Genomic DNA, 24,530 nt, shown 5'->3' with positions numbered 1-24,530 from the left:
TCGAACATAATCAGATATAGAAATTTAATGTCCACTAGACTGACGAAAACTGCTCTGAATCTCTCGAGGTTTCACTTTGTTTTGCTCCACAGATTTAGTCTGGCGTTATTTCATTTGGGAGTCATTTCTCTGGCCATTTTAGGCTGACCAATAAGTGTGTTCTAAGGAGGGCGGGGGGGGGGGGCAGTTTAGTAGATGACGACAACTAAATGTGCAAATAGTGTGTGGAAATCAGAGAGGGAGCCATAACAACGAAGCTTTTGAGATCAATGTTGATTCTCTTAGGGTTTAGCACTACACTACGTCCAGAGGAAATACACTGGAACTTTATCACATGAACACTGTAGAAGCTAACAGCACTTCATTCTGAATTAATAAACTTAACGTAACCTAAATACTACAGAAAACCGGGAATATTTAAGCTGATTAATTCAAACTAACCCAAAAACAAATAGATGACATGTACATATTTTAAATCCAGGTGAATTAATTCAGTGGAGTTTCAGAGTTTCAATACCTACTGTAGTGAACTGTAGAGTTGTTGGTGCATGGCGATATAGATTACAGCTGACTACATAGGGGAGATAGCCTGGTGGGAATGACTACACGCTGGTAGTGACGCATGGTACCATCTATTTGTATATTGGACGTGTCCTTCCACCCTGCACTCACCACCAGCGTGTAGTCATCCCCATCAGGCTAATCCCCCCAATGTGGTCAGCTGTAATCTATATTGTGGTGTAGCTGTCTGGTCTCAGTGTTAAAGGCTGTAAGCCTTGCAAGGTTTTGTGCTTTTCCTGCTCAAGCACACCTGATTCACCTCAACTGTTAATTGACAGTTTGCAATGTGCAGACAACACTAGCCTGGTTAAGGCAAGTAAGGGAAATTTGGGCTGGACTTCTGGGGGGCTTCAAGCTGATGGGATTCGAAGCCAGACTCCCCCTTACCAGGCAGAGGTTGAGCGTAATTTAGACTATCAGGAGGAGCAAGGGGGGTGGTAGGGTGCAAATTGTTATCACAAGAAGGAGAGGGAAGAGGAGAGGAGGATTTTATAGTTGAAAGTAATGTAGAGGAGAAGTTTGGGTATGGTCCTTCTCACAAACATTTAGTTATTACATAACTCCATGTTTAGTAGGCCTGTAAAAGCAGGGAAGTTAGTAAACTGTGCTGAATTATGGGCCCTGTTGCCCTTCTCAAACCATCTGGGTTCAGGTAACTCACCCAATAAAGAAACACTTTTTCTTAGTTGCAAATCAACCAAGTCAAACTTAGTTAGTTTAACTTTGTTCAGCAAAAGTTTGTGGAATGCAGAGGCTACATTCTGAATAAAAAACATTCAGACAGGCAATGAAATCACAGCTGTTTTGATGTGTTGTGTCTATTGAGAGAAATGTTTCCCTCAAAGTTTTCTCAGGATTAACTATGCTATCTTGATCAAGATAAAGAGTAATGAAATAAATAACGCTGGACCTCTATCTCGGTCAGGCCAAGTCTCCTCCAAGCTGCTCCTTTCCTCTGCCCCCACCCGATACACACAACTCTTAATAATTGATTACAATTGATTTTAACCCAGCCCTGACCTGGGCAGAGAGGCTCAGCCAATAGCATCCATGCGTCAGGGAAATGGGAAAAACAGGACAGCACACATCTTTAAAAGCTCCAGACGTGTAGTACAGATAAAATATTTAGGCTGGAGAAGCCTTGACCTCCCCACACTAGCCAGCTACGAAACTCGAATTGATTTCTGACAAGGCAACTGGGACGTGATTACAACAAAATGCACTAAAGCTGGCCAGCTGCGTCTAACCAACGTTCTTACCAGGCTAACCTCTTCAGAGTGGCTGGAGGCCCATGTAGGGCCAGGCTCTGGAAGGACAGACCAGACTAGACCAGACTGGGTCCAGTGCCAAGGACAGGCTCTCCACAGTGAAGGACAAGCAAGCTATGGGGCTCCCCACACTTACATTGCATCAGATCCAGTGACCAACACAGCCAAGGAGCTGCAGTCACCCTGGACAGAATTGCTGTGGAAACAGAACTTTTTTTTTTTGCCTCTTCTCATGTTTTAAGGTAATCAGGGGAGATTTCCTGACCTCTCCTGACACTCAAGGCAGATCTGATGATGTTGTGTAATGTTCTTTCCTCACAGCTAGCCTCTGAGGCCTTGGGAAGGAAAGGGTCTCTTTGGGAAGAGGTTTGAAAAGACAGAAGAATAGCATGCGCTGTCATTTCTCATCCATGCTTTTGGGAATAGAGTACAGGCCTGTTGGAAAGTCCACTAGAGATGACCTGATAATGAAGACTCTGGTAGGCTCTGTGCGTTTGGAAGAAACAGAGATGTAACATGGCAGCCTGAACACAGCTTCAACACAACAGAACTGCAAAAAAATTCAAGATAGTGCCCTGTCCAAATATTAAAAATGCATAACTATTCTCTATAGTGAAAACCTGGAGGACTTTGTTGAAGGATATATCTAATTATGGGGAAAACACACATAGTCTTTTTATTGATCAGATATATAAAGTGTAGGCCTTTTAAAAATGTGTTTTTCATTTTTCAAATTTCATAATCATAAAAATGCTACACTCGAGCTCCGAGTGGTCCAGCGGACTTAGGTACTAAGGCACTATGAACCAGGAATTGCTGGTTTAAATCCTGGGTCAAGCCAGAGCCCGAAAGAGTACAATCAACCTTACTCTCTCCGGAAAGGTAGATTTCTTTCTCTCCCCACATCACTTCAGCATTAGTCCTTACCCTCCCAGTGTGAGAGGGGGAGAGTACTAACAGGTGGCTTGGGTAATTGACTAAAACTGGTGAAGAAAAAAAATAAAATAAAAAAGAGTTAAAGAGTTATACGCATACCCTGTACTTTATGTTTAGAGCGTATGCATGTTTTGTTATTGTTCAGCCAGCTGTTAACCCTCTGGTTAACAACCAGTCTTGTCTTCCATTCCTCACCATTAACATAAAAATAAGTAAACTAGTTTGCATTGTTTTCCATGTATTTACTCAATAATAAATTGTAAGATATAATAAACCTGGGGTTTTAAGTGGTTTCTTGTTTGGTCTTGTTTCAATTCTGTGTAAATATAAACCGAGGTAAAATATGTACTACATGTGTAATTATTATATGTGATTATCTTTTCTACTAGTTTCAGCACATCTAAAGAGATTGGGCAGCTCAGTTGATAACAACTGCAAGAACATGCAAAAAGGGTGAAGCCATCACAAAGAAGCTCCTCAGATCAATGTTGAATCTCTTAGGATTTTATAGTCAACTAGGAGGAATGGCATACAAAATATTACAAAACAGAGTGAAAACTACTAAATACTTTTTTCATTCTGTACACACACACACACACACGCACATATGTATATGCAAACACACACTCTCGTATTCAGAGCTCATTTGTTTACTGACCAGGCTCACTCTTTAGGGAAATCAATCCACTTCAGATGGGTATCTCACCCTTTTCCTCACGGTGTCCACACACAGAAGCAGGGGCAGCATAAGCAGCTAGGCCACTGTAGTGGCTTGTGTGTGTGTGTGTGTGTGTGTGTGTGTGCATGTGTGTGTGTTACGCAGCACGCCAGACGCAGCAAAGCCAGGCCATTAATCACAGGCCCACGATGGAGGCTGTGTGTGTGGCGAGGTGGGGTCAAACTGGGGCTATTAAAGGAAGCCACGGGACTGGGGCCTCTGTTGTGTTAACCCCCGCGTCCCCGAGGGCCGTGGCTGGGCTGGGGCCACAGCTGTCCCCTTCCTGCCTGATCCCAGCTGGATGAGGAGGAGAGAGCTGGGCAGAGGCATCGCTCTGAGCTCATCACTGCTCCAGCTCATGCTTAAAGTAATGGAAGTAGTTGCAGCCTCATGCTATCCCGTAACTTCTCTAACTACACGGCCAGACTTGGGTCTCAGCCCACAGAGACTCCACGCAAACATCTCGACTGCTCCAGTCATGCTGACACACAGCCACACACACACACACACACACACACACAGACACACACACAAACACTCAAGACCACAAGCTATCGTCCTGCTGGCACAGTCACGAGTCCGGCCTTCGCTCTAAGGCTTTTGAATGCCTTAGTGTTTTGACATTTTACGGTTGGTCAGCTCCAGCTCAGAAAATATCCATCTAAACTGTAATTTACAGTATGCAATCATATTATTCATTACCACATGAATGCTATGGGCTAACCAATAATTACAATTTTACTTACATAAATGCATGCATGAGTGGGTTACTGGTTGGTGGACATGACGTTATGCTCAGTGGTCAGCAGCACTGCCTTAACTCCGCTGTGTGCTGTGATCTCTCTCCGTTCTCTTGGTGTAAATACTTCTTTTTTTTTTCCCCTCTTTCCTTCACCCTCCCACACCCCCTTCCCGTCCTCCGTGCCATCCCTCCCTCAACTAATCTCACATGGTTCAATGTTGTTCAATTAGATTCCAGTTGACATGCATTCGGAGCAGGCGCTACTATCAGTAATTCAGCCCTCTTTATAGCCAATCTATTTTTTAATATAGGGTCTGAAGAAAACATTAAAGTATTGATCTTTATTTATTGATCTGTCAGAAAGCATAGTTAAGGCCAACACAAATCAATCAAAATAAATTTAAAACGATGATAGCGTATAGGAGGACCTGAGGTTGCACTCCAGGCTTAATTAGTGAAATGGTGAAGAGGGAACCCAAAGCAATATCAGACAGTAATACATTGCCTCGGCTGTGTTAGTGGGCCAGATTAAGCATTTGTATTGTATTAAAGCTAGCATTCTGGAGCCAAGGTTAATGAAAAGGGCAGCATACTTTAGGACAGTTTAATCCGCAGAAAAACCACTCTGCACATCAAGCGCTAATGCGGCCGGCTCCAAATGTGCTCAAATACATACACGGAAAACAGGCATACACAGTCCCCACTCAAACACAGCAAACAAACCATATCGTCATATTACTTTAATATGCATAGAGAGAGAGGCAGAGAGAGTGAGTGACAGAGAGAGAGAGAAATACTATTAGAACTGTTATTTTAATCAGAAATGTGAGCAGGTACCACTGGCCTTAATCCCCCCACAGTGCTCAGGCCAGTGCAATCCCTCTGGGTTAAACACACACCGGTGTCCACATCCTCTCATTTACTCAGATGGACAGATGACAGCCTGTGTACCAGGTCATGGCTTAAAGGATGCCAGCATTATTCGAAATAAAATCAGTGAACGACTTCTGACCTGTGATTATTATCAGTATAATCTTTTGTCGCTATTCTCATATAATAATCTCCATATATTCAAGCCATCAACTTCTCATTAAAGGAAATCTTCTAGCATTTTTATTTCACTAATGCTGTGAGTATTTGTTCACAAGTACAAGTGACCATAACTTGGGGACAATAACACCACATATTTTAATTTAAACTAAATTAATAACAGACTTTAAGAGATGGAATTTCGTGGAAAGAGAGATGGAAACATTACAGTAACAGGAAACAGTAACCATTCGTATTGTTACTGGGGCTATTCTGCATGCTTTTCTTCACATTGAGCTTTGGATTTTCTATTGTATTGTTACAAATCTGTGTGGCCTGAGGTCTACATTTAATATGATATAATAGGTGATAAAATCTTCTCTTTCAGCCAATATCAATATAATTATCACACAAATATTAATGATCTTAGCAGCATGTCTGGCTTATTTTTGAATTTTAAGACATACCTTTCAGCAATTATTAATTATTACTAACTACTGTAAATTATTGAGTAAATTGTACAAAACTAAAACTTAACTTTTGTTGTTTGAGGGCAAGGAACTTAATATGGGTCCACATATAGGTCTATGGGATTTGAGGGGTTCATTCTTTTCAATGTCATGATCTACATGGTTTACAATGTTTATAGTGACACTATCACATGAATAGGAATACAATACAACTTTATTCAAACTGTAATCTGAATGTTTGCATGAACTAAAAAACGCAGTGCATCCAACACTAAAGGCAGCATCATTTATCTTTTATTTCAGGATGAAGAACATGGCATCAGAGTGAGATGAAATTCCACACTCTTATTACATTTTCCATGCCCTAAGTACCTTGGAGCCAGAATGAAATAAGTTAAAAGGAACAGCAACAAAGTCTCTGAGTCTCTTGCTGAGGAATATATCACTATTAAACTGTTAGATTGTAACTGCTGTTGCTGTAATCTTATTATTAACATCCTATATGCATTTGAGTAGAGTGTATTCGAGCCAACTCCAAAGAAAAGGAGACTTTTGAACTTTTATTTTGAAATTTGATGTGGGTTTATGCTGTGAGTGATTTTTTATCTTTTAAAAGACAGGTGAACAATTTCCAGGAAAATAAAAGTGTGTCAGTCACACAGCGGCGAGGGGGGAATCTACATGTCGAAATGCAAACCGTTTTAAACTCACACAAATATTAATGAGCTTACAAGGACCTTCTCATTATAATTATGTAGAGCAACGGCAGCATCTTAGTGGGCCAGCGATCCCTGTGGGATACATAAATCTACCAGAGCAGCAAAACTCGCCTCCTTTTGACAAAACACTTTACATGCAGATACAAATAATGCCAAGCATCCTTCATTATTAACAGCCAATGGCTTAGTGTGCCATCTGTAGTTTAACCTGGAACTCTGTACACAACTTCCACACACAGCTGACTGCCTATTTTTCACACCAAACCTGAAAAAAAAAAACAGCTAAAGATAAACACCCAAGATATTCTTAAAACCCACGCCTCTTAAACTACGTAGGAAGTCACATTCAGCCGAAAGTCGTTTCAAAGTTTATCAACAATGCCTAATTAAGAGCAGTGTTCAACTGGCAAATTACAACTATTCAAATACTAAATTGTCATAAGAATCATATCTGACAACGTCTGGATAAAAAAATGACATGCTTAAGGTTTGAAAGGCTGTCCCAGTCCGAAGTTGTGCGTTGTCCGCTGCCAATGAGAAGGCAGGCCAGAGGGGGGACTTTGCACTCCCTCCTCTTTTCTGCTTTGGGAGAATAATTACAGGAAGGCCTGTTGTAATTAGCCAGCCTCTCACTGAGTTTGAGTCTGTTTGCGATGCTGTAAGGATGAGGAAGAAAAAAAAAAACACGCCACAACCTGGAATGTGACAAAGCCTCTCTCCACCTCGCCATATGGGAGCGGCTGGTGAGTGTGTCACACACCGCGCGAGGTTACATGGAACTTAGTCAAACTTATGAGCTTAACAACAGGGAGTTCGAAAACAAAGACAACCTGCCCGATAATGCCACTCGCAAAAACACAACCGCTGCTCTAAAAGCAGCCTCGCGTCTGCTTCCACCAGCTTTTAAGCACTTCTGTCTTGGTTAGAATGAGCTTGCTTCTGTGTTGCTGACAAAAAAAGGGGAGAAAAGCTGCAGAGATCAACATAAAAAAGCTGATCATAGGTTTGAGAGTAATCGTTTTTAAAAAGCTTGTGGAGAGTTTGAGAGAAGACGAAGATAGCTAGCTTTCTGTAGTAGTCTTTAAAAAAAAAAGCTCAGAAAAGGGCAGCAGAACACATATGCTGCAAACTTTAGACAGCATAAAGGTTACACAGTAGAGGTGCTTTGTTGAAGTGAAAGATTATAGCAGCTAGCTGTTCCCGTGTGCGGGTGTATGTGTGTGTGTCTCTGTTGGCTAAGCAGCAGGGTGACTGCTCCCCCTGTCTTCCCACCATCTGCCCATGAGGGAGGCTCTCCAGCACAGCCCCTCTGTTCCCCCTCTCTATCCCCCCTCTCCTCTCAGCACTCGTTCTCTCTCTCTGGAGCTGTGAAGAGGAGGAGGGAAACCCAGCTAACTCTGCAGGAGCACAGCACGCCTCACCCACAGCCTGGCCCACTCCCTGCTCAGAACACATCAGAGGTGGAAAATAGGGAATTACAGCTACTCTCATTACAGTCCTTAAGCAACAGTACCTTTCTACTTTATTTCAGGTTATTTTAATGAAGTACTCAACTTAATTTCATTGTTACATATATATACACACATACACACATATATGTTTATATTATGGGTTAGGGCTGCATAATACATTGCTTCAGAATATCAGCAGCAGCAGCAATGTGCACAAGCATATTAGTCACATCACAGGGTGTTCAATGTCATATGAGCAAAATAAAATTAAGCACTTCATGCTACAACTTTTTACCCATTTCCTATGACACATCTATCAGAGGTAGATCTGGTATCTGCCCAATATCATTTACTCATCTTAAACACACAGAGTGCATGATTAATATTATGGCCTGCTGGATCACTGACTTCTGGTGAAATCTGGTGAAACATTCCTGAATTGTTCAATTTCACAATATACATTACAGAAAATTGCAATGCCAGTTTGTTTAATATCGTGCAGCCCTGCATGTGTGTTTCATGCTCCATATGTCTGTATTTGTACCTGTATTAGGATTTGAACCTGGGAATGGACGTCCTATAAGTATTATTACAGTATGAACGTATGGTTTTCTGGTAAAATTGTAAAAAAAAAAAAAAAAAAAGACAAAACATCCAAAAAAAATATTACATAGTCATCTGCTGAAAAATGAGGGAACCAAATCAAATTTTGTGAATTTATTAGGTCTAGAAATATGCTATTTATTTTAGAGCTAGGCCAGCTGTCCGAAACAAACTATCTCTGAAACATCCATTCTTAGAGTTTGCTTGATCTGTTAGTCATGTGACAGCTACACACGCACCTGAGCAAGCAGAGTTTATAGCGAATCTTGAGATCTTACGCAGCACAGACTGAATTTAAAACACAAGTTCTGAGTTTTAACTGGAACCTATGCAAAGAGAAATAGAAATGAAAAGTGTGGCTCCTGTGCGTATCTGTTAAAAATCTGTTTACTCTGAGAGAATGCACATTCGATGGTGAAATGGAGAAGGAGAAGGCAAAAAACAGTGATTAACGGAAAATGTTTAGACTAAGTAATTTCAGAGCCTTTCTATGGGTCTATTCATTGTAAGTAAAGCAAAGATATGCAGTAAGTTTTTCTGCTAATTTAAAGGTGCTATCTTTGTTGGGCTATCTTTGTTAATTATTGGGCCTTCTTTGCATTTACATTTACAATTAAGGCATTTAGCAGACACTCTTATTCAGAGCGATTTACAAAAGTGCTTCGCTATTTACTCAAGAATAACCCCAGTTAGTTTGAATAGGCTAAAAATTCAAAGATACATCTAAGTTTACACACTACTAAACACAAGTCAATATGGACTCCATTGTACTCTACTATTCGTCCAAGTACTCTCGGAAGAGGTGGGTTTTCAGTATGTGTCTGTATAAGGGATGGCGGGTCAAGCCATACTTGAAGCTCGAAGGGCTCTTGGTGCAGATCGGCTTTTGACCACTGCCATCAAGTACAGAGAGGCTAGTCCGTTCTTGGCTTTGTAGGCCAGTGTCAGGGTTTTGAATCTGATGGGGGCAGCAGCTACAGGAAACCAGTGAAGAGAACACAGCAGTGGAGTGACATGGCTGAATTTAGGGACATTGAAGACGACCTGTGCCGCTGCATTCTGGATAAGTTGCAGGGGCCTGATGGTGCGTAAAGGGAGATCAGCCAGAGGAGAGTTGCAGTAGTCAAGTCTGGAAGTGATAAGAGACTGAACAAGCACCTTCCTAGAGAGGAAGGGTCGAATTCTCTGGATGGTGTACAGGAGAAATCTGCATGACCGAGTTACGTTGGCAACATGGCTTGAGAACGATAACTGATCGTCCACGACTACACCAAGGCTTCGAGCTTCTGTAGATGGAGTAATCAGTGAGTTCTCAAAGGAGATGGCAAGATCGTTTTGAAGTCCAGTAGTTCCCGGGATGTACAGAAGCTCCGTCTTGCTGAAGTCATACTGAGTTGTGGGAAGAAACCTGTGTGTCAGACGCTGGGATGAATGGATGAGTTGGGTGTCATTGGCGTAACAGTGGTAAGAGAATCCATGAAAGGATATTACTTTACCAAGAGAGCTGGTGTAGAGTGAGAAAAGAAGAGGACCAAGAACCGAGCCTTGTGGAACGCCAGTGGAGAGACTACAAGGAGCGGACGTGTCCCCCTGCCATATTACCTGGTATGAGCGTCCCTGCAGGTACGATGCAAACCATCGCCATGCAGAGCCGGTAATTCCAAGGCCAGCAAGGATAGACAGGAGGATCTTGTGGTCCACTGTGTCAAAAGCTGCGGAGAGGTTGAGGTGGATCAGAACCGATGACAGTTTGGCAGATTTAGCTGCATGGAGCTTCTCTGTAACTGCAATTAGAGCAGTTTCAGTAGAATGTGCTGCTTTAAAGCCAGACTGGTTAGGGTCCTGTAGATTGTTCTGTAGATTGAGTGAGAAAGAGAGACAGTCGGTTGTAGACGGAACGTTCGAGAATCTTTGAGAGGAAAGAGAGAACAGAAATGGGTCTGTAGTTGCTGATGTCCAAGCTGTCTAGAGTTGGTTTCTTTAAGAAAGGGACAACTCTGGCAGACTTGAAGGCGGATGGTACATGACCTGACAATATATAAAAATATTAACTTGACTATTAAATTAACCCAAAGTAATTATTCAACTACTTTTTTAATAAGTAAAAAAAAAGCAACACACTTGGTCAGTATCTTTTCCTTTATGTTTATGTATATCAGGTAATCAAATGAACACAGTAATGGTGCTCTTTCTTAAGCAGGGATTTGAAGCACTCTTTTCCACCACTGATCCACATAGAAAATGCTTCTATACTCAGAGATAATTGGATGTATTATGAAAAGCAACTTCCAGTGAAATTACGGCTTCGCCATTCACATTCACAGTGGTCTTGCTACCATATCATTTGGACTTCCATTCGCCAATTCCAGGAAGACACAACCCCTATGTGTGCTCCGGAAGACTAATATAAGCCATGGGCTTGTTTGGAAAGACTTACCCTTTTCGGAGCTCAGAGCTCCATTAGACAAAGAGGAGAAGGGCAGGCTAATTAAAGAGTGACCGTTTGGCCAGTCTAGAGCAAAGACTCATTTACACTGGCCCCGCGCTCTTTCTCTCTCTACTCTCCGCTCTTCTCTCCTCTCTCCGCTAATAGAAAAATAAGCTACTTCACTCGGCATCGCTCGCAGTGACACCTACGGTGGAGGGGGTAATGGTGTTTAATGGCCTTTTAAATTTTTATTCAGCCAGAGAATCATAAAAGAGGAGGCAGCCAGCCACTGGATCTCTTAATAACCCCAATGCTATGGCAACCAGAGGCTAGCTCAGCCCCTCGGACTTCAGGTGACTCTGCTATACTCGCAGTGGATTTGGAGAAGGAGGAAAAGAAGGACTCGGGATAGAATGAGGGATGGAGACAGGAGGGAGAGAAGTGGTTCGGTTTAACATTCCTGCAAGGTCAACACTGGCCAGAGTATATTTCTTATTTATTTATTTATTTTTTTTATCTGTCTTTCAAACTTAATAATAGATGTTTTAAAGTTTAAGCGTTGCCTGAGGGTCTCGCACACTCATTAGAAATCATGGCTTGCCTGCACCAACTTAGAGAGGAATAGCATTTACATATGGTAGGGAGGATAAATAAGACATTAGGGGGAAGAGATGGTGGAGAGAAAGAGAGAGAGAGAGGGAGAGTGGAGGAGGATGAATGCTGAGACCATAAGTTTTAATGTTTGGTGTTCTCTCACGGGATACACAAATCCAGATCTGCCTCAAACAGAACTGTACCTCCACTCTAACATGGTAATCTGAGCTGGGACCAAGTATCTGTACCGCTGAGAGAGAGGGCTGGGGGATTGCGTCTCTAACCGCATTCTGCTATCCTGTACATACTATGCTAACAAATGTACTGCTGACTGCGGCATATTATTATTGATATGTTATTTGCTATGATAGCATGCGATTTGAGACACAGTCAGAGACTTTTACACTTTCACTGTGTAATCATGAATCAGCACATCATTCCTTAATTGTTATCACATCACACTGCAGAAGTGTGCAGAAATGTGCAAACAAGCCTCTTACCAATCACTTAGGGCCAGATGTACTAAGCCTTTAGCACCTCTTTGAAGCGTAAATCGGACACATTGGGCACACACACACATTTTATTTAAGGTGTGTAAACTGTTTCTTTCCTATGTGCATAGCCTATATGCATTGTATTTGAAGGAGTATCACTCACACACACACAAAAAAAGACCCGGAGGATCACTCAGAAATGGGTGGAGATGTCAGAAGTGTGGTTCATTTCACATTCGGCTCAATTTGCTCAAGTTGGAGCATCTCGCTGAGGTCGGTTTAGCATGGATTATTCCACATACTTCAAAACCGGGCGCAAATTTGCGTCAGTGTCTCAGTGTATGCTAGGCATGACATGTGCTGAATGAATATTTACCAACAGTATAGCACTTTTTAAACTCCCGGGACCAGATGTGCGAGAAAACACAGCTCTGTAACTGTTCCTGTACATGTTATTGTTTCAAATCTGTTTTTTTAAGACAGACTATAATTACATTCCTGTAAAATGTTCTGGTGGGAAAGAACTTAATTTGCTAAGACTAGTTACTTTTGCCACTGAAAATTCATTTTCTGTTTTGTTTCAAGCTTGTTTACAACTCCATTATTTCCCCACGCCATCCTGCAGCTCGCAAGCATGCTGTTAGTAGCTGGGGTTACGGGATGGATCTTGGCACTCAAGTGATTCAAGTAAATGAATCATTTTGGTCAAAGGTAATGCACATCAAGGGTTCGCTAATGTGTTTTCAACATACTGGAAGGCACACAATGTAACTATAAGTATGTGGACACATTTACACATTACATTAAACGTATGCTCTTGTTGAACACCACATTGGAAAACCACAGGCATTGCTGTTGAGTTTCCCCTCCTCTGCTGATATAACAGAGTCCACTCTTCTAGAAAGGCTTTTCATAAGATTTTGGAACATGGCAGAGCATGGAAGAACATTGGTGAGGGCAGGAGATGATTTTGCCATGTTCCAATTTGTCCTAATTCATCCCTGTTGACAGGGTTTCTTCCACACCATTTTCTCCACACCAAAGCTGGCCAACCATGTCTTAAAGGACTTAACACAGAAAAGGGCCTTCCCTAAACTACTCGAGAATTCTCGAGAACCGTGTGCTATTCCCTGTGTGCTGTCCCTTTGTCGGCACAAAGGGGCCCAAACCACACCATGTAAAGCTCATGCTCATTATTTCTCTTCCATCAAACTTTAGAAGGGACTTTGCAATGAGGTATCTATGCTTCTTTCTCATGGCATGCACCGAACTCCGATTTGTCAGTCGGACTACCGGATAATGAAATGTGCTTGATACCTCCAGAGAATGTGTTTCCTCTGCCACGGATGTGAGTGTGTTTTACACCACTCCAGGTAGTGCTATGCATGATGTGTTGCCACTCTACAATGGAAGCCCAAATGTTGAACTTCCCAACAGTTAATGTGCTGATATTACTTCCAGAGGAAGTTTGGAATTCAGTAGTAGGCAATGCAACTAATGTGCTTTCCGTGTCCCTGCACTCTGTGATCCTATTTTGCAACTATGCTGTTATTACTTTAGAAATTCTGCTTCACAGTAACAGCACTCACGGCTGACCAGGGAAGCTCTAGCGGGGCAGAACTCACACAGAGTGTCACACTCTGTTCTACTGTTGTTGTCTATGGAAATTGCTTGGCTTTATGCTTGGTTAAAATAGTAAAGCCCACTAATTAGCAGTATCCATTTAGGCCCATGTTGATGTAGTGTATATCACAACTGAAATTTCTATTTCCCTAATCAGTTCTAACCAGAATAGTGAACTACTGTAATTTCTCCTCCAAACACCTCCTTTCAAATGCTATAAATGCTAAAGAGATAATTAGCTCCATTTGCAAATAGTTTATCTGGAGTTTGCTTTGCTACTTTTTTTATAGGTCGAAATATTTATAGCAAAAAAAAGGGATGAGTGCCACATTCATTCCAGTATGCTTTCCACCGCTGAAAGCGGCTGCACTATCAGCGTTCTGAAAAAGCATCATTTCCTCTGAGCTCTGAATGGACGATTCCAACGACATTTTACAGTAGCTCCCATCATTTTGAGCCAGAAGCAATCACAGTTGAGGACACGGAATGAAAGTTTTGTGGGAGAAGACAACACTCATCTGTTGAAGACGAAGTCGGCGTCCAGCAGTCAAACGTGTGACTGGCCTCCGTTTTCACCCCGTGTTGTGTAAATGCAGTGTAGTGCTGTTTTAATGTCAGTGATGGACATCAAACCCTGTTCTTCCCAAACGCCCATCTGCTTCCTGCAGATGTCTCAATCAAGTCAGCAGCTGCCTGGTGTCTGGGCTGTCAGAGAGGGCCAAGACTACGCTTATACATGCTTCTGTTTAGGCACGCAAAACATGGACACATTCGCCACATGCTACCTGACCCAGCATTCTGCAGCCTGTCAGTCAGCCTTCATCATCCCGCCCCAGTTTCTATACGCACACACAAACATACACACACATACCTACTTGTCTTCCAACTTCCACACACATCCACACACCCTGACGGTACATCTACAGTACAATCCTTCTTCACACACACACACACCGCCCACATACTGTACACACTGAACTGCCACAATATCCTCTTTTACTAAGAAACTGTAGCTTTACTTGCTTTATTCTGTATGTCCACAGGCAAGGCCAGAGGCTAAAGGCAATGTACAATAATTAAATACAAGTAGCATTTAGGAAGAAATTGCAGGGCTTTGTGATGGTAGGTGATTGCCAACTGTACTCTAGTATACTGAAAAGGACTGATAAAAGCATTCTCGAAGTTTGAGTCAGAATTATTATTATATAATTCTTATATGTTATATATTAAGTGAAATGCACATTTGTGACACAGAATCTTTGAAAACTAAAGTTGGTAGAGGCCTGGCATCACTGAGTTAAGGAGATGACAGGGGTACCTTTTATGGTCCTCACTGATTAACCGCCCATTTGTTTGTACAGAACCTTCATGTTTACACCCATTTTTACCCAAGCTTTAATTCTTGCTTTTGACATGAAAACCCATTAAACATCCTGGCTACGAGGCAACCTGACTGTGTATATTTTAAATCATCAATAAAAGTATCGATCATAGATATTTCAGAGTGTATCATTTACTGATTATACTATAGTAATAATTGTGTACACACGATTAAAAAGGAAATTTTATGAGGAGGTGATTTTTGTAGTGACTGGAGGATGCATCTCTTTTTTTAAAATAGAGGCCTGCAGATACTAGAGACATCCTATAACCTAGTGTCCTGTTTCCTGTGCTTCTTTGTTGTGAATATGAACATGGGTAATAAAGCACACAGAGTGTGTGTGTGTGTGAGAGAGAGAGAGAGCGAGAGAAAGAGCGAGAGAGAAAGAAAGGGAGGAAGAAACCTCCTTGACCTCTGTGTGGCACTATTCCTCAGTCTCCTGGGGGACGGCTGGACAGAGGCTGCCTGCATGGTTACACAGCAGGAGGGCTAAACAGCTTTTGCTGTAGCTCAGGGTGTACGACAAACACACATACATACACACACACACATACACACAGAGCAGAGGAACCACATAAGATGCACCACACCATTAAAGCAAGTGTAGACAGTACACACATATATTGTAGATGAACACATAAAAAAGATGAGCCATTTGAACGTGAGCAATGCCCTCATAAAGGAAATGGAACTAGGCATGCATAATAAAGGAAATACTGCAGAATACATCTGCATCTAAACAGTGGTCGAATGCATGATATATGTAATACATAAATATACATTTATATATTTAAACATATATATATATACATAGTTTTTCATTGACATGCACTATAGTAGTTTAATCCTAACCACAGTAGACAACAAACAAACAAACAAACAAACAAACAATGGCACCAAAAATCTAAATCAAATATGTTTTCTCATAATTGTGGAAGCAACACGTGTCCATAAAAGTTCTCATTAACTAAAACACAATATAATCATACAGTCGCTGTTGGGTGCAGACTTTACAGAAGAAGAAACAACCTGCTTAACTTTTAATGGAAGAATAGAATCTTTCAAAGATTTTATTTCAAGTCACTTTGCAGCGTTTCTATTGGTCTGTTCATCATGAACATGTGACATAATGTAAAGAACCACTGCCAAATCCCAATTCTGTAAAAAAGTGAACATTTGTTGCACGACAGTGTCCATATATTCACACACGTGCACACAAACCCCCCCCCCCCACAATAACACATCTGCGTTGGCTGCCAGCACACGGTCCCTCTGACAGGTATGTTCTGGGCTGTGTTTTGTGGGGCTTATGGGCTTTTCTGCAATTGATTAAAGATCCTGTGCCGATTTCTTTGCGCGTCATGCTTAAAAGCCTATTTAAAGCAGCTCCGCTACCTCATTAAACGCGCCACACGACACACACATTAAAGGTAATGTCTCTGCCACTTTATCTCTCATTGTTTTATTTTGCTCTCTCGATCTAATGAAGGCAGCCGAATTATGTCGTTTTAAAACCGTCTGCTTTATTATTCTATTTGTTTATCTATTTCTTATTTCCGCGTCGCTCCCGCTCTCGTTCGTCATTCTCTGGTACTTTCATTTTATTGGGCGCTCGACAGCGGGACTGTTGATTGCTGCCCATTTTCAGATTAGGAGATTAAGTTATTCATCACTCAAGAAGCTCCCTGCTGCGACAACGCTATCAGCACACGGCCAAATCAAAACATCTCTGCCAGCCATTCCAAAATAATTGAATGCACAATAATTTCCCTATTAATACATTTCTCATATTACAGATTATGCATGAAACGTCCACATTATCTGTAGCACATATTTATTTATTTATTTATTTATGTTGCTTAATGTCTTGCTCGTCGCTACTAAATTTAATAGACAGAGTTGAATGGCCTGTACCAAGATGAAGGGACGGGTTACAGATCACCTCTCCTTCTTTATTTATTCATTTCCCCCCCCTCCTTTCTCACCCACACCCCTCCACCACCCACCCATATGGAGGATGCAGCAGAAAATTAAAGAAAATCGATCATTGTACAGCAGGGTGGCAATGACTGGCTCTGACGGTTGCTAGGCCAACAGTAACTCAGCTGCTCACTGCTGTCTGTTTGAGGAGTTGTTTTGTCATTTTTTCTCTGATAAGCCTCGGATTTATTTTATTTTCACCTGCTTACGTTATTGAGGGTTAATTATACTGATTCATCTGGAATATTTTTTTTCCTCTGATACTTACCCCAGTAGTGGAAGGAGATGTGTCACATGCACACATACACACACACACACACACACACATCAAATGCAAGCAAAGGACCCACTGAATCACTCCAAGACTACACCCATATTTGTTATGGGGTCTGCAATGCGTTTTTGTACTGAGCACATCGGCCTAACTGAATATAAGCTATAATGTACACATAGGTAAGTAAGTTTATTTGCGTGTATGTATACACATGTACAGAGAGAGAGGAAAAAAGGAATTATGGGAAACACATCCTGCCAAAACCTCTTCTGAATACGATTAGCCGATGCGTCATCGTCGCCTTGCATTGCATGTTAGCAGCGCTGTGTGCTGTACTAAGAATAGTACACTCATCTGGAGCAGGGCAGGAAGGACCTCGCAGTGCTACTGCTACTGTAGCAGAGAGTACTGTAGTGACTGCAGACCCACTACAGAGCTCAGTAAGTCCCTGCTGCCAATACTGAGGCCACGTTAAGCGTGTTTAAAAGCATCGCCACGGTGAAGGCTCCCATTGTAGCCCATTGACGCTGCAGGCCAAGTCTCCGGCAGGTGGAAACGCCGTGAAGGCCACAGCCTGCCTTATTGCCATACAGCGAATGAACAAAAAGGAGGCAAAAATCAATAGAGAGAGCATGTCTCATGGTTATGAAGCTCCGTGCAGGCTAATTATCCACTGCTCAGGAGCGCCTTTCTGAAGAGAGATAAGTTTGACACCGGAACAAAGTGAACACACTCTCCAATAAAGTGAGGGGAATATGAATGTGGGTGACAATCATACAGACACTGAGAGCCCCTACACCCTCCCTCCACCACACATAGCACATGTTTTAATGGTACATGAAACCTGGAATGAGGTTCTGGGATTTTTTTTTCTTCCCCACTCTGGAATAAATGAGGTGCCATTAATACAAAAACATTTGTCAGTTTGAAAATAACCAGGATTTTAATTTCTTGGTTTATTCAACACACCATAATTGCCTTTGCTCTAAGCTAATAAACGCATTCCAACATAAAAGTCAGTCATTTTTCATAACAAAAGTCATTAGTGTTAGTGATACACTCATAACATGTCCACTTAATATAAGCTTGCTTAGGGGGCAATGGGCAGAAATGTAAACAAATAAAATCACAATTAAAATAATTATGAATAAAATATTATTAAGTTAGCTTGTTTTCAGAAACTGTGTTGCAATTACTATATGGTTTTTACCGTGGACAAAAGAGTAGTGTGTGTGCCTGTGTGTGTATGGCAATGCCTACCCGGTTCTCTGCTAAAAGGAACATGCGCTCTGCTTGCTCAGATGACACTCCAAATGCATTATAAGCATTAATGAAAAAGTTAATGGGCCATTTTCTTACATATCAATTTACATTTTACAATTTGGGTAGACAAATGATGTCTGCTGTTGTAGACCCATAATGTTTTGCTCAAGGAAACAGTTCTAATGTGTTTTATGGACATCAAATGTTGTGAATAATGATGCATCCATAGCATGCAAATCAGACGACAGTGGGCTGATCAGCAGCGCTTGCATAAGAGGAGCTTCGGATACTATTGCACTGCTGCTGGACCACATTAGGAGCTACAGTGAGAACACACACACATCATACACATATGAAAACAAACACAACACGCTAATTTGAACTGGGGTGGGACATAATAATAATGATGTTATAATGATGCTATCCAGTGCAATATGCTTTTCTAGGGATTAACAATATAAAAATGATATTGGTAGCACCAGTTATCAAAAAACACTGTATTTGAAACTGGTATTTGATAATGTACTCACTGAACTCCAGAAAAACTAAATGTTGACATCATGCTGAACTACTGCAATTACATATTCTCATTTTATTTATTTTACTGCACTTGTAACCCCACATAAGCACATTTTAGATTTCTTCTTCAGTCAAATCTAGGTGATTATAGTCTGAATTTCTGGATTTTAACATTATTAACCAATATCGGCATCTGTACAGTTGGTACATCCCAGCACTTGTTTGAGCACATCATGAGTTGATACTTCTAGCAGAATTGTGTTTATCTTTTAAAACAATTAACCAGATAATCAAGCAAAAAAATGGAACAATAATGAGCAAGTAAATAGAAAACAAGAGGGAATTTTGTAAAAATGAATTATGACGCAATATTTCCCTGCCCCATCACTGTACACTATCTAACCTAACTATCTAATTTCTTGCCTGTGATACATTCAGGAACTTGTTCCCTTCAACTCGTGTGCCATGTCCACATTTGCCATTCGTCATGCTACTATGTTTCTATCACGATATGCTGTAAAAGAAGCACTATGCTATATTTTATGCTAAAATATATAATGCAATATCATGTAAACAGACACTTATTAAACATAACACAGGGTCAGTAAGGTGCCCCTTGGTAAGAAAACTGAATGCACCTACACTCAGTACTTATACATAAAATGTGAATTCCTTTTACTTGGCAGATCTCTTTAGGGATATTAAATGGCTGGGGCAGAATGGAGAGGCTACCCAGGTATATTGGCCATTGTCCTCATCAAGGTGCACCATAGTTACATTTTTACATTTATGGCATTTGGCTGACACACTTATCTAGATCAACTTACACTAACAGAACATTTATGCAATTATCTAATCAGCCAATCAGGCAGCAGTGCAGTGCATAAAATTATGCAGATACAATCGAGCAGTTTCAGGTAATGTTCAGATCAACCATCAGAATGGGGAGAATATGTGATCTCAGTAATTTTGAGCATGGCCCTCACTATTAGAACCAGGCAGCCCGGTTTGAGTATTTCTAAAACTGCTGATTTTCATGTATCTACAGTCTCTAGAGTTTACTTAGAATGGTGCAGTACAGAAAAAGCATCCAGTGAGCGCCAGTTCTGAGCATGGAAAAAACAAGGTCAAAAATGAATGGCCAGACAGGTCTGAGCTTACAGAAATGATACAGTAATTCAGACAAACCACTTTGTACATTAGTGGCAAACATAATATACAGCACCTTGAGTTGGATGAGCTACAAGAGTACAAGGCTATGCTGGGGTCCACTTCTGTCACTTCTGAACAGGAAGCTGGAGCTGCAGTGGACACAGGCTTACTCAAAACCGGATAGGGTTTGATGAATTCCGATTCTTTGCTCAGGCACACAGACAGTAGGGTCAGAATTGCTTCATGAAGTAGAGGTTGCACACTCAGTATTTATTTTTACTATTTGACTAATTCATCAGAAAAGTAGTCGACTAGCCGTAATTTCAATACAAAAAGCAAAAATAGTGCTAAAAAAGGTGCTATTTTGACCTTTACATTAAACTTGAACCCTCAAAGCTTCTTAGGCTATGCTTATGAACCTTCTTAGGTTATGCTTATGGGTAGTCAGTGAACTACCATCTCTAGGGAAATACTAGAGACCACTGTCCTGCAGGATGATGGTATTTCAAAGGGTAGCGTTGGCCAGGATTGTGTAGCTTGGCCAAAAACAAGGAATTACGTTTCTGAACCTCTCCCCAGAGGCCTGTCTGTTTTCTGCATGTTTCGTCCTGCTACTACAGGTGTCCTGTTGAGTTGTGCTAACCATTGATATGTGCTGCTTAGCGGCTCTGCACGTGTAGACCCTCAAGCAGTTAGCACTGGATGCTTTATTTTGAGATGGTCATGCATTGTAGAGGAATTGAGGAATTTTTACTGCACTTAAGCAGATCTTTACACAACACACAGCTGACTATAGAATTGGATTCAGCTCTAAAATATTACCAAAGTAAGTAGTAAAAGAAAAGACTACCAAAGTTTCACATAAGAGCTTTCTTTCTATATTGCCTGCCTGCTTCCATGCTACTGTTTTTTTCTTCCTTCCGACTAGTCGACAGCTCCCCACTGCGCCAACTAGTGGATGTCCTAGTCGACTAGTCTACGCAACCTCGTTGAGGCGATAATATCAACATGGATCAGAATTAAAACTCATATCACAAAGTCTTGAGGCTGTTTTTAAAATAGAAGGAGGACTTACTCAGTACTAGTATTATCTTCCTAATAAATGACTGTATATAGTCATTCATACAGGTGAATGTAGCGTTAGTACTCTTGCCCAAAGATTCCTACGGGTGTAACAAGGTGGGTTTGCCTGGGAAATCAAACCCTATTACGGCACAGGGAAGGCAGTGTTGTTAGCCACTATACTACACCAATCATACTGTGTACGGTGTTGTGTACTTTTCGTATTAAAGCAATAAAAGGAGACTGAATTTAAACGTGTATCCTCATTCGTGTGCTTTCTTAATCAAAACAGTCGTTTCTGCGTATGTAAAAATGTAAGATTTTTGTTGTATTGTTGTATTTTGTCTTTACACATCGGACGCACAGCACATTAGGATCATTACCTTAATAATGGAGATGAGAAGGGACAGCTTTCCTTCTCTATACAGTGCTAAAAAAAGGTTTCTTCTATAATGACAGTTAAACACTTTCATAGAGTTTCATAGAGAACCTTCTACAAAAGGTTTTCCAATCCAAACAACACTTTAAACCAGCATAGAACAATTTAAGCATTAAAAAGTTTGAAGCTTTACGCTGACACATTAAGAGTGTGCCCTCAAATCAGCCACATTAACATGGCTGCTCAAAAAGAAACTCTTATGTTTTCAGCACCACAGCTTGTGGTAGAAATGCAGCACTAGGAGTTCATGCGCAGGAGTCCCACCTGTACTCATGAGTTCTCATTATCAAAGCTTGTAGACAGTTCATGTCATACGTATTCGCTGATCCAACCCCAGGCAGTGCTGGAATAAGTTTGGAAAGCGTGTGGAAGCAGATTGCTCTGTGATTAGCGTGTGATGTCTCGTACATGTGTTCGAGCAGTCATTAAATGCAGCGTGGCAGTATGGGGATCTACAGGCTCCCTAAGCTCTGGAGCTAGCCGCTAACCTGCCTGCTAGCCGCTAACCTGCCTGCGTCTTGCCGCATTCCAGCATGCTGACTCTCCTCTCAACTTCATAGAAAATAATCATTTTCACCATGGGGCGTCTTTCTCCACGCGCGGCTTTCCTGCATGCTGCCGGCGGCGTATCCGCAAGGCCACAGCTGTCTCTGGAGCCCCTCTCCCCCATTTTTCCAAAAGCACAGGGTTATGGGTGTGAATGTATGTTGCAGTGCCATCTGCATGTGAGGTGAGAACTCTTGGAGCACAGAGCCAATCACACACCCACACACACCTGAGGAAGGCGTCACTATCGCAGCCTATTGTTATAGAACACACTTCTGTAAGTGTGAGTTGCATGGGAATGATCTCACACCTTTCAAACACACAGAAACTTTACACACCTATATGCACACACATCACATCACCATACACACACACACACACAAGTGGGGGCAGTTTAATGCTATGCAATAAGCGGCTTCATAGGTCAGATAAAAAAGGCAACAAGATATGGCTTGTGAGAGTGTGTGTGTGTGTGCGTGAGTGTAAAATACTTGATATTCTCGCATGAAGATTGCACTCGATTCCAGCTCTAACTATTGCTGTGATATTCTCCGGTGTAAAAGAGCGCCTGACCACAAGCATACATATATTCCTTATTTTATGTACACAAGTGCAAATGAAAAGTCACCCACAGTTTCACTCTCTCTCGCCTCTTCTCTCTCTGCTCTCTCATTATTCCACTCCCTCTCCCCGTCTCTTCTCATCTCTCGCGCTCTAACAGCAGCAGTCCAAAGCAATGGCCAATAACGCAGCACGCTGTAACAGATACCTGCAATGCTAATATCATTAATCAATACCAATGGAATTGTGTGGAGGGACGTGGCAAAATGAAGGTCCCAGCGGTACCAATCTTGCTCCCTTTAAACCTCATTTGCAAGCCCAAGATGGCCGCTCTAATGACTGGCAGCAAAGTTTTTCCAACAAATTTCATGGGGCATGATCCAAAGATAATAGGTTTTCAGCCCAATGACAATCCAATTACAATGCCAATCAAAGCTGACTCCATGCAGGCTAATTATCAGCTTCAGCCGCGAGTTCAAATTCGAGCACACCACTTTTTTTTTTTTTTTGGTTTGAATAAGAACTTGGTTTGGAAACAAGGTAGGTTTGGGCTCCTTGATCTGCTGCTAGAGACAACTAGACTATACTTCCATAGTTTTTTATGGGATAAAGAGGCTGAAAAAAGGTTCAGCTAAGGCTAACTGTCTCCTATAAGAACAAAATCGAGCATATACTGTACATACCATGTACATAACATGTACATGTAAGTTTCAGGACATGTCTCACACTGATTGTACATGGTTACTTGTCCTCCTTTTCAATTATTAGACCTGCAAAGGTGCTGCTATAAAAATGTCAAAGTGAGCAAGGCTTCATCCTGTTTTGGATTTATGCCGACTGATACTAATGCACATATTTAAGTGAATGGGTGATCAAAATAAACAGCCATGCTGTGAGAATAAGCATTACATTAGGTTCGCTCTGCATTTCATTTGACTAGTGGTTTAAAAAAAAATGCCACAAGTACAGCCACAAGCAACCGCACTCATCCGGAACATGGGCTTATTAATGAATCACCAAATCGCTTCTAAATATCGGTTAAATCCAAACATCAAACCGTTACCAATACGGTGGATTTCAGTATTTATTCGCTGAGAATGCCATGCTGCTGGCTGATAATTCGACCTATATTGAGTCAGTAATCACAACAATGAGCCTCCGCACAGGGTTCGAAATGGGCCAGCGAAGCACACAAACAATATTTTTAATTTTTTTCTTTACATCAACTAAACTTTCTGTATTTATTAGAGATGCATTTATTGTTTGTATACTTTTGTACAGATGAACAAATTAAATTTGATACAGATTGTATGAATTAAAATAAATAAATAACTGTAGGTATGATTTACTAAAAGATTTTATACTTTATAAAGATGTATACTGATATATTTTACACTTTTATACTTTTTTATACTTTATAAAGATGTATACTGATATGTAGTATAATGGTCTGCTAACTTGGTATGATTTTAACAGAAATGACTAGGGAACATTTAAACAAGCACACAAATTTATGATGTGAGCAAGGCCTAACACCCAGCCTTGTGAAGATACTGGACACAACAGTACATTTCATTCTACAAACTCCAAAAAAAGCCATAAATGGAACCAACAGAAATTCAGTCCAAATGACATAAATGTACATTAACAGTTAGTGCATGTCCTGTTTGTCATGAAAATTACTTTTAAATCTAGTGTAAGCTTTATGAATAAACTT

The 24,530-nt window shown here is 41.1% G+C and overlaps 1 long non-coding RNA gene across 4 annotated transcripts in view; it reads right to left on the bottom strand.

Moving 5' to 3' along the window:
• LOC140554782 (uncharacterized) overlaps window positions 1-24,530 on the bottom strand; it is a 367,378-nt gene that overhangs the window by 265,479 nt on the left and 77,369 nt on the right. The gene's annotated exons all lie outside the window — the stretch shown is intronic.

Source organism: Salminus brasiliensis, chromosome 4, assembly GCF_030463535.1.
Source record: "Salminus brasiliensis chromosome 4, fSalBra1.hap2, whole genome shotgun sequence".
In the NCBI taxonomy this organism is placed as follows: domain Eukaryota; kingdom Metazoa; phylum Chordata; class Actinopteri; order Characiformes; family Bryconidae; genus Salminus; species Salminus brasiliensis.
The sequence above is the reverse complement of the archived record's forward strand: the minus strand, read 5'-3'. Positions and strand labels throughout refer to the sequence as shown.